Source organism: Desmodus rotundus, chromosome 3, assembly GCF_022682495.2.
Source record: "Desmodus rotundus isolate HL8 chromosome 3, HLdesRot8A.1, whole genome shotgun sequence".
Taxonomy (NCBI): Eukaryota; Metazoa; Chordata; class Mammalia; order Chiroptera; family Phyllostomidae; genus Desmodus; species Desmodus rotundus.
Genome location: NC_071389.1, coordinates 91,949,866 through 91,964,262, shown reverse-complemented (window position 1 = coordinate 91,964,262; position 14,397 = coordinate 91,949,866). Strand labels below are relative to the sequence as shown.

Below are 14,397 nucleotides of genomic sequence, written 5' to 3'. Positions count from 1 at the left end.
GGGAACTTTCTACCTGCATTACTTTGCTAGAGCTACCATAACAAAGTACCACAGACTGGGTGACATAAATAACAGTAAGTTATTTCCTCTGAGTTCTGGAGGCTAGAAGTCCAAGATCAAAGTGTCAACAAGGTTGTTTCTTCTGAGGCCTCTCTCCTTGTTTTGTAGATAGGTGTTTCTCTCTGTGTCTGCACAAAAACTTCCCTCTGTGCATGGGTCCTAATCTCTTCTCTAAGAACACCAGTCAGATTGGATTAGGGACCACTATATGACTTCATTTTTATCTTTTTTAAAATATATCTTATTGATTATGCTATTATGTTGTCCCATTTTTTCTCCCCCCCACCCTGTACCCCCATCCCACCATCATACCCCACCTTAATTCATGTCCATGTGTCGTACATACAAGTTCTTTGGCTTCTCCATTTCCCATTCTATTCTTAACCTCCCCCTGTCTATTTCATACCTGCCATTTATGCTTCTTATTCCCTGTACCTTTTCCCCCATTTCCCCCCTTCCCCTCCCCATTGATAATCCTCTATGTGATCTCTATTTCTGTGAATCTGTTCCTGTTCTAGTTGTTTGCTTAGTTAGTTTTTTTTGTTTTTTTGAATTTATTTTATCTTAATCACCACTTTTTAAATTTTATTACATTGGGGTAACATTAGTTAATTAAATTACATAGGTTTCAACTGTACAATTCTATAACATATCATCTGTATATTGCATTGTGTGCTCACCATCCAAATGGCTCAATGGATTGAGTGCTAGCCTGTGAACCAAAGGGTCGTCGGTTCGATTCCCAGTCAGGGCACATGCCTGTGTTGTGGGCCAGGTCCCCACCGGGGGTGCACAAGAGGCAACCACACACTAATGTTTCTCTCCCTCTTTTCCTCCCTCTTTTCTACTCTGTCTAGAAAAATAAATAAAATCTTTAATGAAAATCCATAGACACAGACAACAGTATGGTGGTTACCAGAGCAGAATTGGGGGAAGTAGTAAAGGGTGAATGAGGTCCAATATATGATGATTGAAGGAGACTAGACTTTGGATGGTGGGCACACAATGCAATATATTATTTCATTTTATCTTAATCATCACTTTTTTAATTTTATTGAATTTATTGGGGTAACATTACTTAAATTATATAGGTTTCAAGTGTACAATTCTATGACATATCATCTATATATTACATTGTGTGATCACCATCCAAAGTTTAGTATCCTTCAATCACCATATATCTGATCCCATTAACCCTTTACTACCTCCCCCAATTCCCCTCTGGTAACCACCATACTGTTGTCTGTGTCTATAAGTTTTCTTTAGAGATTTTATTTATTTTTCTAGACAGAGGAGAAGGGAGGGAGAAAAAGAGGGAGAGAAACATCAGTGTGTGGTTGCCTCTTGTGCACCCCCAGTGGGGGCCTGGCCCACAACACAGGCATGTGCCCTGACTGGGAATCAAACCAGCAACCCTTTGGTTTGCAGGCCAGCACTCAATCCACTGAACCACACCAGCCAGGGCTGTTGCTTTCTGTTTTATATCGCACATATGAGTAAAATCATATGGTTCTTGACCTTTTTTGTCTGACTTATTTCACTCATCATGATAATCTCAAGATCCATTCATGTTGTTGCAAATGGCAGTATTTCATCTTTTCTTATAACTATTATTCCATCGCACAAGTGTACCACTTAAAAGGTCCCACCTCCAAAACAAAAGGTCACCTTCTAAAGTACTGGAGACTAGGACCCCAACATATGAATTTGAGGGAACATGATTCAACCAGGACCATTATCTCTCCTGCTATCCCTTTGTGATCCCTTGAATTTTTTCATCTTGTTCACCTCTGAGTCTACAGCACCTAGCAAAGGTTCCTTGTATGTAGCAATGGTTCAATGCATATTCCTTAAAAATATAAAAATTTTACAAATATTTATTTGTAGAGCCACCAGCATCATAAAGATTAAAATTAGTAAAACTTAGAAATCTTATCTTGAAGTGACTCAGCTCCATAACACCATAATAACAATCATTTATTCTCATACAAAACACCCCAAAGCATTAGAGCTAAAAGATTATCACATGATGGAATTATTAAGCCTTAAATTATTTTCTTGGTGGTAACAAAATCATTCTATGAATTTACTCAGTATCTTTACTCTTATTTTAAAGTTAAAAGAACTAAATAAACTTTTAAAGTATCATTTTCAGAATGAGGTTTAGGACCAATTTACAATGTTGCTAAATGTTGAGTAAAGTTTATTTTATTTATTTTTAAAGTATTTTTACGGATTATGCTATTACAGTTTTCCCAATTTTTCCTCTTTTATCCTCCCTCCACCCTGGCTCCCCAACCCTCTAGCATTCTCCCCCACCACCCTTAATTCATGCCCTTGGGTTGTACATATAAATTCTTTGAGTCCTCTGTTTCCTATATCATTTTTTATCTCTCCCCGTCTATTTTATGCCTACTAATTATGCTTCTTCTTCCCTGTATCTTTTCTTCCATTCTTCCCTTCCCTCTCCCTAATGAAATCCCTCCATGTGATGTCCATTTCTCTGATTCTGTTCCTGTTCTGGTTGTTTGCTTAGTTTTTTTGTTTTTTATGTTTTTCTTTCCTTTTAGGTTCATTTGTTGATAGTCGTGAGTTCATTGTCATTTTATTATTCATATTTTTATCTTCTTTTTCTTAGATAAGTCCCTTTAATGTTTCATATAATAATGGATTGGTGATGATGAACTCCTTTAACTTGACCTTATCTGGGAAGCACTTTATCTCCCCTTCCATTCTAAATGAAAGCTTTGCTGGATGCAGTAATCTTGGATGTAGGTCCTTGCCTTTTATGACTTCCACTACTTCTTTCCAGCCCCTTCTTGCCTGTAAGGTTTCTTTTCAGAAATCAGCTGATAGTCTAATGGGCACTCCTTTGTAGGTAACTGTCTGCTTTTCTCTTGCTGCTTTTAGGATTCTATCCTTATCTTTAATCTTGGGTAACTTAATGATGATGTGCCTTTGTGTGTTCCTCTTTGAGTCCAACTTCTTTGGGACTCTCTGGGCTTCCTGGACTTCTTGGAAGTCTATTTACTTTGCCAGATTAGGGAAGTTTGCCTTCATTATTTGTTCAAATAAGTTTTCAATTTCTTGTTGATGTTCTTCTCCTTTTAGTACCCCTATAATTCAGATACTGGAACATTTCAGGTTGTCCCAGAGGTTCCTAAGCCTCTCTTCATTTTTTGAATTTTTGTCTCTTCCTTTTCTCCTGGAAGGTTGTTTATTTCTTTCTTTTGTTCCAAATCGTTGCTTTGAGTCCTGATTTCCTTCCTGTCACTGTTGGTTCTCTGAATATTTTGCTTTCTTTCACTTTGGGTATCCTTCATTTGTTTGTTCATTTTTTGATCAAGTTCAATCAGATCTGTGAGCATTTTGATTACCAGGGCTTTAAATTCTCCATCAGATTGGTTGGCAATCTCCTCATCACTTAGTCCTGAGGTTTTGCTCTGTTCTTTCATTTGGGCCATATTTCTTTGTCTTGGCATAGCTGCTAGGTAGTAAGGGGGCAGTACCTTAGGTATTTACCTGGGCAGGGCAACTCTCTTTGCTGTGCTGAAGCACTGACTGTGGGGGAAGGGCCAGCAAGGGAATGGTGTGGTTTGCCTGCTCATCTCTAGTGCACTTTTCAAGGAACTCTTGTGTGAGACTAGGAGAAATTCCAACCGTGGCAATCCTAGCAAGTAGTCCAGTTAGCTCTGAGTTTCAGTTTTCCCCTTAAGCCAGCCCCTCCCACGCAGCCTGTTGAGCTCAGCAGCTAGCTCTGCCCTCAAGGTCCACGGCTTCACCATGGTTTTTCTCAGTTGACCTGCACAGTCCTCCGCCTTACTGGTCTGGTTATTCTGGTTAATTCTTTCTTTAATTCCTTGGTTATCAGAGTTCCATGCAGTTTGATTTTCTGGTGCTTTTGGTTGTTTATTGATTTTAGATTGGTTGTTATCCTCCTTTTGGTTGTGCAAGGAAGCAAAGGGTTTCTACCTACACCTCCATCTTGGCCAGAATTCTCCAGAATCACTCTTCAAGTAAAGTTTATTTTACTAAAGCCTTCTACATTGAAAAATAAGTTTGCATGTGGGTACACATTTTTTAATCCACAGATTAAAAGAAAATGTTTTTTGGTCAAAATTTCTTCACATATGATTTAATTTCATATGTAAATGAACTCCTTTAAAGTGTGTTTAAAGCTGGAAATTAAGCAAGTATGGTGGGGATATTTTCTCTCCCTCTCTATAGGAAAAAAGAAAAAAGAAATCTTGTCAAGGCATCCAGCAAAGACAGAACATTTAAATCATCTGTTCCATGAACTCATTAGCATGTGCATGAGCATCTGGAGTTGTATGGCCTGTGTATCTAAACTGAAAGTCCTACTCACACTGTATCTGGAAAATGATTCATCAAAAGGAAAAGTACTGCAAAATATAGCCAGCTTCTTAAAGGTCATGGGGAAAAAATCTTAAGTTATTCTGAACACCAAAAAATTGGCTGGAGGCTGAAAAGTGCAGGATTTTTCTCTGCCGATTTTTGTCTCCTTAAACACCATAGAGTCCTAAAATACCTCCATCGGGAGCATCTGAAACAGAAATAGCAGCATTGTGCTGGCCTTGGTGGGCCGTCCTGTTTCACAGAGAAGCCTGCAATCTCTTGTGCCACAATTGGGGAAAGGCACAATTTTAGGAAATGCAAACAACCTGGAAACCCACTGACCTACAGATAACCTATTCAGGAACAATGAAACACGAAAAAAAGATTCTTTTGGAAAAGTAAAAGGGAAAAGAAGCCTTTTTGAAGAGGGTTTCCATATTTCAGGAACTAAGTCAATGAAATCTCAGATGTTTCAGATTTCTGCCTTAGTGGATCTGCTCTGGTTTGGAAGCCTTGGTTAGGTGATTTTCCCAGAGTAAATAAGTAACTAGGAAGTGAGAGCTCACAGTGTGGCTCTGAAGTGAGAAAACACCCTCTGCCAGCTCAGCACAGCAAGCAGAGAAGCAGTGAGTTCTTTCACCTCAAGGGCACAGAGGCTGCCATCAAGGTTGTTTGCTAAGTGCCCATCCCCTATAAATAGTAATAATGATACCACCAAGAAAACTAGTATGCAACCGGCAGACTTTCCAAGATAAGACATAGTCTTAGAGAAAGAAGAGAGCAGTACCTAATATGTGCAGACCACAGAGGCTCAGATCTGGGCAAAAGAGAAGAAGACAATTCAACAATGTGTGAAGTCCTGGAAGCCTCCCTCTGCTTCAGGGAAACGCCAGTGGCCAGATGACCATTCATCTGAATTTCATTCAAAACAAAAAGTATTTGAAAATCTTATTTTCACATTCAAATTGTGACAACCTATAAAAGCAGGAAATCTTTGATTTCTTTGTTTGTTTGGTTGGGTTTTTTTTTTTCCTCTTTGTCCCTAATACAGAGGAAATTCTTTTAAAAATAAGGAATTTAGCAAACTTTCATCAAGACATTAAAAACAAAGTGAGGAGGGTGGCTCTGGTCCTCAGAATAAAAACCTTAAAGAGCCAGTGTTGTCTCTAATTCAAAATGAGAAACAAAAATTTTGTAGAAGTCTTTTTACCAAACAGTAATTTACAGTAAAATATGAGGACATCGAGAGAACAAAGCAGACATTGGAAAAAACAAGTACTGGCTGCATCCTTGGGGGCCAAATACAGCAAGACAAAAGATGGAGTAGCTTCCTCCATGCTGTCCTTTCTGTGGTAAAAACTCATCGCCATTGACCCCCTCACTTCACCAGTTGTTCATCTCTGGAGGGACAGGTATGAAAGACATGACTCCACCCAGTAGCCAACCGAAGAACAGCCCAATGTACTGCCACCAACACTGAGTGGGACCACGGCTCAGATTCTTATCACCTGCCCCTCCCATGTCTGGGGAACTGGAATCCTGAACTAGCCTACCCTTATACACCTATCCACACCTCAGCCTTAAAGGCAGTGATCTCCCTGCAGCCTTAAAGGATGGGCCCTTAGGCATACTTTTCTATTTTCAAAGAAAGATAACAGACCATTTTATAATCTAGGAATTGCAAAACGGAGACTTTCTGAATAACATTTTAAGTGAGAAGCACTATCAACTTGGACAGAAAAAGAAAGGAGAATTTATGCTCACTTGACAATAAACAAATGTTTATATTCTAAGTGGTTTATATGTAATTGTCAGATATTTTGTGTGATCAATATATAAATATCAACAAGACTCACTATAAGACAATTCTATAAACTCCAACCCACCATGCCAACTCTTCATTAGTGATCCAGAAGGACTTAGGGGTTGGAAAGCCAAGCTTGATGATAGAAAATCTGATCACTTCAACTCCCTCTGTGCTTTCATTATTGTCAACTGTAAAATAAGGACTCTTCCACTCATAGGAAATTCATCACTTTTTGATACTTGTCTGTTCAAAACCTTTTTAACCTTACAAAAAAAGAAAAGAGAATTAAAGACTAAGAATTAAAAACTCATCACTAAATTCCAGCCCTTCTTCCTCCACACATCTTCCAACTTATATTTTCTTCACTCATTCAAATAAAATTTCCAAAATTTCATAGATCACAGGTTGGGTGACAAAGATCAAGAAGGAAGATAGAAGTCACCAGGCTTTGTCAGATATCTGAGAAACAAGCTCTTACTCTGTCACACTATTAGATTAGGATTACACAGCTCCTTCTAAAAAACACCTTGCACCCACAGCCAAATGGAAAATAGGTGTCTAAACCAAGTGCTTTTTTAAAAAAATCCAACTGCATGTCATTCTAATAATCCTGGGGAGGCAGGCGAGGAAATGACTTGGACCATGAAACACAGGCCTTACTGAAGACAGAAAAAGCCAGGGAATGTTTTATGGAAAGGTTCATAATAAAACATTTGGGGAGTGAAGGCTAGCTCTGCAGCCTCAGGGGGTACTGCTGTTGAAAGTGCTGGCTAATTTGCGGTTTTAAGTACCATAGACCTAGGATGTCAGAATTCATTATGCACACAGGGGCTGTTTACTGCCTCATAAATGTGTAGACAAGGAAACTTGGTGAAAAAAAAATAGTTTCCAAAGCTAAAAAGCAATCACTCATTCGTCAGCTCTCCAAGAGCCATCAAGTCCATCCCTAAGAATTTCTCTGGCCAAAAGAAAAGTCTGTGTCCTAATTTGTAAAAACCTTCCTCATTCCATTTTTAGTATTTATGCCAAATCTGAGCCACAGTTTGATCAGAGGGTGTATCTCTAGGTGAAAGATACACATACATCTATGCCCCCAATGCCTGAAGTCAGCACACATTCAGACATGGAAAAGGTGAGGGAAGGGGAAGGAGAAGAGATAATGGGAAGAGAGGAAAGGGATCAGAAACAGAAGAAAATCACATTTGGTCCTCTTAACATAGGACACAGGGGCCAGGAGGGAGGGATGCAGACAGCCCCATGTCAAATCTAATTCTTTAAAAATTGGTTTAGACTGACAATATTTATTTGTCTCCACCATGTGCTGGATGCTGCACTGCTGCTAGAGACACAGAACCCAAAACTGTGCCTGGCACATAGTATGCACTCAAAAATATTTGCTGAGTGAACGATGAGCAAGTTAAGTTCCTGCCCTATTCTCCAGCCTAGAGTAAAGGTAATAAATCCAAATGCCACTCTTCTGAGAGCAAATGTGTGTGCATTTCCCCAGTCCAGTGAAGGAGCCACGTTATTGTAGGAGCTTTGGGAAGTGTCTCCTAGTCCATCAAAATGTTGTCCATTTGCTGAACGAACAAACTATTCCTGAACTTCTCCCCTTTATATGAGAAGCTGATTCCTCACATTTAACACACATCTCTGGTTCTTTAAGTCAGAAAACAAGAAAGTATTCTTAAGATAATAAAGACTACATTTGTCTTAAATTCAAGGCCAACATAATACTTAGTGGCAAAATACTAGAAACATTCTTATTAAATCATGGGGGAATAAAATACCTACTATCACCAATAAAATTTACCATCGTCTAGCCAATGCAATAAAACATGACACAGAAATAAGAGGTACAGTGTTTGGCATCATTTCCTAAAACATCACCCTTGGCACACCACTTTTCTGGACTGTTAAGCAGAGTTAAACAGTGTCTGTGTTGTAAGACTTCCCAAAGGCTTAAATATCCTGACACTTAATATGAGTCTCCAAAAGAGAACACATCTAGCACTTCCCAACATTTTGAACACTGCATTGTTTGTTTGCTTTTCTCAGAGAATTTGAGAAGTCTTGTGTTCCTTGAAACACTGTTTGGGAAACTCTTACTACATTTGTTTCTGACCCTTAGATATTTTAATGTATTTATTTAGTTAAATATATTTCTCTTCTGAGAACTAAAACAGTAGTTAAGAATGAGGACTTTAGTGTCAGAAAAATCTTGGTTTGAATCCAACACCAGCTACCAACTAAATGAGGGACTGAAGGCAAGTCTTTTCATCTTTCTTGAGCTTTGGTTTTCTCCTCTGTAAAATAGAGATCATGATGTCTACCTGACAAAATATTGTACATATTAGATTAGATAATATATGAAAATCGCTTACCTTCAGGCATAATTAAAAATTCAAATGAAAACAACTATGAGATACAACGTCCATTATGGAATAACCAAGACTGGGATAGATGCAATGAAATGACCCTATCTTACAGCTAGTGAAATTGAAATTGTTACAACTTCAGAGAAAGGAACTTGACAGCTTAATCAAAAGACTTAAAGTCATATCTTTTGATCCAGTAATTTCAGTTCTAGGAAAAAATTTATCATAAAAATATTTTTGAAGTTTTTTTATAGGAGTGAAATTTTGGAAAGCATACAAACATCCATTGATAAGGTGCTGATGAAATAACTCACATTACAGATATTAGGATCTATCATTGTTGGCTGTCCCTTTGGGATATTTCCTACTGTATACAGACTTGTTGGGAGGAAGGGCTTGCCAACTCAGAAATAAGGAGAACCAAAACCTCTCTTCTCCCAAACATGCCCAGGGGCAGAAATCTGAATCAGACTTGTCTAATCATCATCATCTCTCTCTCTCTCTGTCTCAGGAATCTTGAGCTAGTGAGGAATTATTAGTTTATAAATTATAAACCTACTACCTTAGCTATTTCCTGGTGTGTGTGTATGTGACATCAATGTATTCCTAAGTGTCTTCAGAGGTGTGTCTGTTTTATTATTGTTCTTAAAGAAACATTATTTGGTTCTTTAAATTATCTAAATTTTACTAAAGAAGGTTGTCCATATCAGTGATTTCTGCCATCATCTTTATGATTTCCTTCCTTCTTGAATGTAGAAGATATTTGCCATTTACCCTTCCATCCCAAATACCAAGTCTTACTAATTTCCTACATAATGAGTTCTGTCTCCCAAGATGGAAGTCAGAAACTTGTCTTCCCAGCCTCCCTATTGCTAGACTTTGCACCTGTGATTTAGAGTCTGTCATTCAGACCCACCTGCCTGAGGCTACTGTTTGAGAGAGAACTGGGAGAACCAGGTGCCATGCATGGAATGTAGAAACTCCTTTCTGGCCACAGTGACCTCAGGGGCATTAACGGATCAAGAAGACCCTGATATTTCAGGTTGTAATTAGTGGTGCCCAGCAGTAGCAACAACTACAGAGGGGTCTTTCTGCAGCTGTTTTTTAGTGGGTTTGATGTTGTTCTGGTAATACATCCTCCAAAATGGACTCCTCAGCCCTCCAAAACCAGAGTCTTTAAATATTCTCTAATAAATGCCATGTTCTGCTGAATCTAGCCAGTGTGAGATCTGCTGTTTCTAAGTAAAAATTCAGACCAATGCATTGTTTTCTCTGGATTGTACCACTACTCTACTTTCAGCTTCTGGAGTTACACCATTAACTTATTTGCTCTCACTCTTTCTTAATCTCTGATAATTGGTTTCAAAGCTATAAACTTCCCTTTAAGCAAAGCTTTAGCTGCTCTGACGCGTAATGCTTTTTCTGTCATCAGCTCTCAGTATTTCATCATTTCCCTTTTGATAAGCTTTGTAACTCAATCATTATTTTGTACTTTTTTTTAATGTTCACAAACATGTTCTTAAAGCTATCCTTTTTATGTCCTTGTTATAAATACCTAAACTTATTGCATTGTAGTGAGTGAATATGGTTCATATGATATTAATTCTTTGCAATTTACTGAGACTTCCACTCTGCTGTAGGTCATGGTCAATTTTGTGAATGTCCCTTATGTGATCAAAAATTATATGTCTATTCTGTATTTATTACCAATGGTTTCCAAAGGGAATCCAGCTGATAGGCTATATCAGACTCATATGAATCAGTTTAAAAATATCCCTGGATGGTGTGGCTCAGTGGATTGAGTGCCAGCCTGCAAACCAAAAGGTCAGGCACATGATTCCCGGTCAGGGCATATGCCTGGGTTGCAGTCCAGGTCCAGGGTTGGGGGTATTTGAGAGGCAACCGATCCATGTATCTCTCACATATCTATGTTTCTCTCCCTTTCTTTCTCCCTCCTTTCCCCTCTCTCTAAAAGTAAATAAATTAAATATTTTTTTTAATAGAGTGCCATCGACCTCACCCTGAAATACATCTAAATCTCTGAGGGGAGACTCTTGAATCTGTGTGTTAACCAGCAATTTCAGGTAACTCTAATAGTAATTCTAGGAAGCACTCTCTTTTGCTTCTGCCCCACCATGCCCCCACATGCAGACAAGAACAGAGACAAAATTACAGGATTCATACAAATAAAATCCTATAATTTTGAAGAAAGAGATTCCATATCCTCCCATGCTGCATTTTTTACAGCATTCAAAATCATCTCTACTAGATTTTTCTTCCTTATATTTACCTTAAATACCTCATGCATGGATTTCCCCCTCCCTCCTTCCTGAAGAACCCAGATTTCATTTCTTAATCCCATGACACATGTGAGACTATGTGACTTAGGAGGAGAGTCATCCCATTCCCAATTCCACAGAGGTGTCATTAATCCAAGTCAATCTCACTGTACTTGCCTACCATTGGCTTAGATAATCTATGAAATACATTTCACTGGAAATTGTTACTGAACCAGATAGAAGCATGGGATCTAAACCTCCCCTTTAAAAAAATGAAGGAGAATTTTCATTCAACCATTGAGGATTTTATTCCTATATACCTCCTTCTGAATGTAAACAGTGAAGCACATGCTATCTTAAAACCAGAACATAAACAAGTTCTAAGATCAAGTGGACTCTGTGACAAGCAGAGTAGAAAAATAGAAAGAATTGTGGCCTTGCTGATACCATTGAGCTACTAAAACAACAGGCTCCAAAGCCAACCCCACACCAAGATTTTTGGTTGTGTGAGATAGTACATTTAGTATGTTGTTAATAAGGATTTCAGTTGCATACAGCCTGAATCATCCTGATACACTCTTGGTTCTTCCTTTCACTATAATTTAAAAACTCAGTTTTGATTTGCTTTTTTAAAAAGATTTTATTTTTTTATTTTTAGAGAGGGGGCAATGGAAGGAGAAAGAGAGGGAAAGAAACATCAGTGCAAGAGAGAAACATCAATCATTTGCTACGAGCTCCTACTGAGGACCAAACCTGCAACCCAGGCATGTGCCCTGACCGGGAATCAAAGTGGCAACCTTTTGCCTCATGGGATGAGGATCAACCAACTGAGCCACAGTGGTCGGCACTAACTCACTTTGATTTTCAAAATATGACTCTTCCACCTACTTAAAGACCACAAGTAAAACTCCTCTTTAGCTTTCTCAAAACTGAATGCTCCTCAACTCTGTTATCTTTTCAACATGAGTGTCATCCTTTATCCCTTTCATCACTTGTAATACTCTTTTGAACTTTTTCCAGGTCTGCCCCCAGCATTTTGAGTTTCAGACCTGCACACAATACCTACCACTACCACAATTTGAACAGTGCTGAACTTAAGAATCTCCTTCAATCTGTCACTTATCTATGTTAATTCCATAGCCAAACTTCAGTGCCTACAGAGTTTAGGAATAATGTGACTGTGATTAAAATAGGAAAAATCAGTATATCTACAAACATATTCGATTAACATGTGCCTCATGGAAAATAGAGAAAGTCAGGTGATTGTTAAAAGCATTGTAATCTACTGTGCTATATTGTAAAAAGTCTATAATGCTATGTGGCCATAACAGAACAGTGGGTATCTACAGGGTGACTGTCTAGAAAAAGAAGAGCTCAGAAGTCAGATTTTATCTCTGTTTATTAGCGCCTCTTTCTCATTCTGAACAACTAGCATCTAGAGTGGAGAATGTCAGTCCAGTCAGCTTGGTCTACTCAATATCCTTTGGAACAGAGACAAAATTCATTCCTTAGGTCTTTTGTATTGAATTAACATCTTCTGCTTTATTTGCCCAGATCTTCCCATAGCTGACTCCTCTCTATCAAGTCCCATATCAGTGTCACCCCAGGAAAGACCTTCTTGACTTACCACCCACCAACAGCCATTTCTCTATGTACCAACCTCTTATATCATCCTGACTTCTTACTGAAGGAGAACAGAACATGCCACCCCAAAATATGCCCTTTTGACATAAAGATCATTTTGAAGAGACAGAAGACATTCTGAAAACTGAGCAGAAGTTACCCTGTGTAAGGGACATTTACATTTACAAGGCAAATATCCATCTGTGCCTCCCTCTCTGTACCAGGAACAAAGAGGTGACACTAAATAATCATAAGAAACTCTTTGCAATGAAGAAGGCACCTACTTAAATCTATATAACAACCTTGTCCTTGTTTATGGGCTTTTTTTAAATGATATTCCTTAACTGGGTCCTCCACCCTACGATATCTTTCGTTTGTCTTTATCTGGTATTTAATGTGGTGGTATTTAATTTAGCTTGTATTTGAATGTGGTATTTAATGTGGTGACTTGGGCCATTTCAGGAAGCACTCATTTTTCTTGGGTCTCTCCCATATATACAGGAGGTGTACATGTTGTTAAACTTGTGTTTATTTATCTCTTGTTTATCAGTCTTTTATTAAGAAGGGTCTCAGCAACAGAACCTAGAAGGATAGAGGAAAAATTATTTTTCTTCCCGTACATTATTATCACAAAGGATGGCCACAGGATGGGTGGCCAAAGGATGGGTGATATAGACAGGCATAGGTCACATGATCCCACATCTGTGGGTGTCACAACAATGGGATGGTTCTAGGATGACACTGAATGAGGAGACCTCTCCTTAAGGATAAGAGACGCTGTCACCAGAAGAAGGAAGGAAAGATGCCAGGCAAACAAATAAATATGTTTCTCTAAATAGTTTTTTTAAATACACTTTTTAAATACAAGTTTTTTAACTACACTTTTACCCTATTCTCCAACACTCTGCTCTCCTTTGAAATTCTGAGTTATTAATGAAAGTGTCAAACAGTACTGACCTCAGAGTTTACTGTTAATCTTCCAATGACTCCATTTGCCTAGTTTCAAAGAGTGAGAATGGGTTTATTGCTCCCTCTTTAAAGGATTAATTAAATGTTTAATAGATGTTTGCAAAGTTGTTCATGTTGCCTCAAAGACAAAGTTATCACATAAAAATGAAAGTAAATTTTGAATTTTTAAAATTATTTAAATTTTCAGAGTTAAACCCCTTTTTAAAGTGATATTTAAAGCTTTAAGAAGTAGTTTAGACAAAGATAGCTTTAATTATGCAAATGAAGTATCTGCATTATTTGAGTAACATTATTTATTCTAGTCCCATCAATTGAAAGTCCCTGTTTAATTCAAGGTATGAAGGTAAATTGCACTGTCATTATAGCAGAAAAGCAAGTGAAAACTAGAAGAAAAAGTACAAATAACAGTAGCCAGGAAAAATATTTTTAAGGGTTGTTACCTACACCACCCGACTCTGATCTTCACTTTTGTAGGCACATCCAAAGTCCAGATGTCAATCAAACCTTGGCCTCTAAACAATTCCCTAGTTAGAAAGAGATTGGGAATACATTATAATAAATTCAAGACACTCAAAATTATTTATTATTTTCATATCACTATGAATTTATATATGCTGTTAGAAATTTCTTCTCCAGTCACTCTTACCTGCTATATGCATCCACATTCATTTCCTTTTCGTTAAATCCCTATGTCTATAAAATGCGCAATAATCCAACTTCTTTGTTTTTTGTAACTGATTTACAGATGGAAAGTTCTTCAGGCTCAGATCTTTTCTGAGAACCCTCCCACTGCAGAAGTTTTCCATAGGCAGAAACCACAAAACAAAAAGAAGTTTATTAAATTCCACTTTAGCTGAGCTCAGTAGGGCAGATCCCCTCAGCCCGATGCCAACATCTACCCTCTACCTACCCAAAGATGGGCGAT

At 38.1% G+C, this 14,397-nt stretch overlaps 1 long non-coding RNA gene across 1 annotated transcript; it reads right to left on the bottom strand.

Moving 5' to 3' along the window:
* Positions 1–6,403: 6,403 nt before the first annotated feature.
* On the bottom strand, positions 6,404–14,248 carry LOC128780429 (uncharacterized). Its single transcript, XR_008426321.1, has 3 exons — positions 14,119–14,248; positions 13,913–13,996; positions 6,404–6,486 (listed from the first exon to the last, which is right to left on the bottom strand). It is a non-coding gene; the product is annotated as an uncharacterized lncRNA (long non-coding RNA).
* Positions 14,249–14,397: the final 149 nt, after the last annotated feature.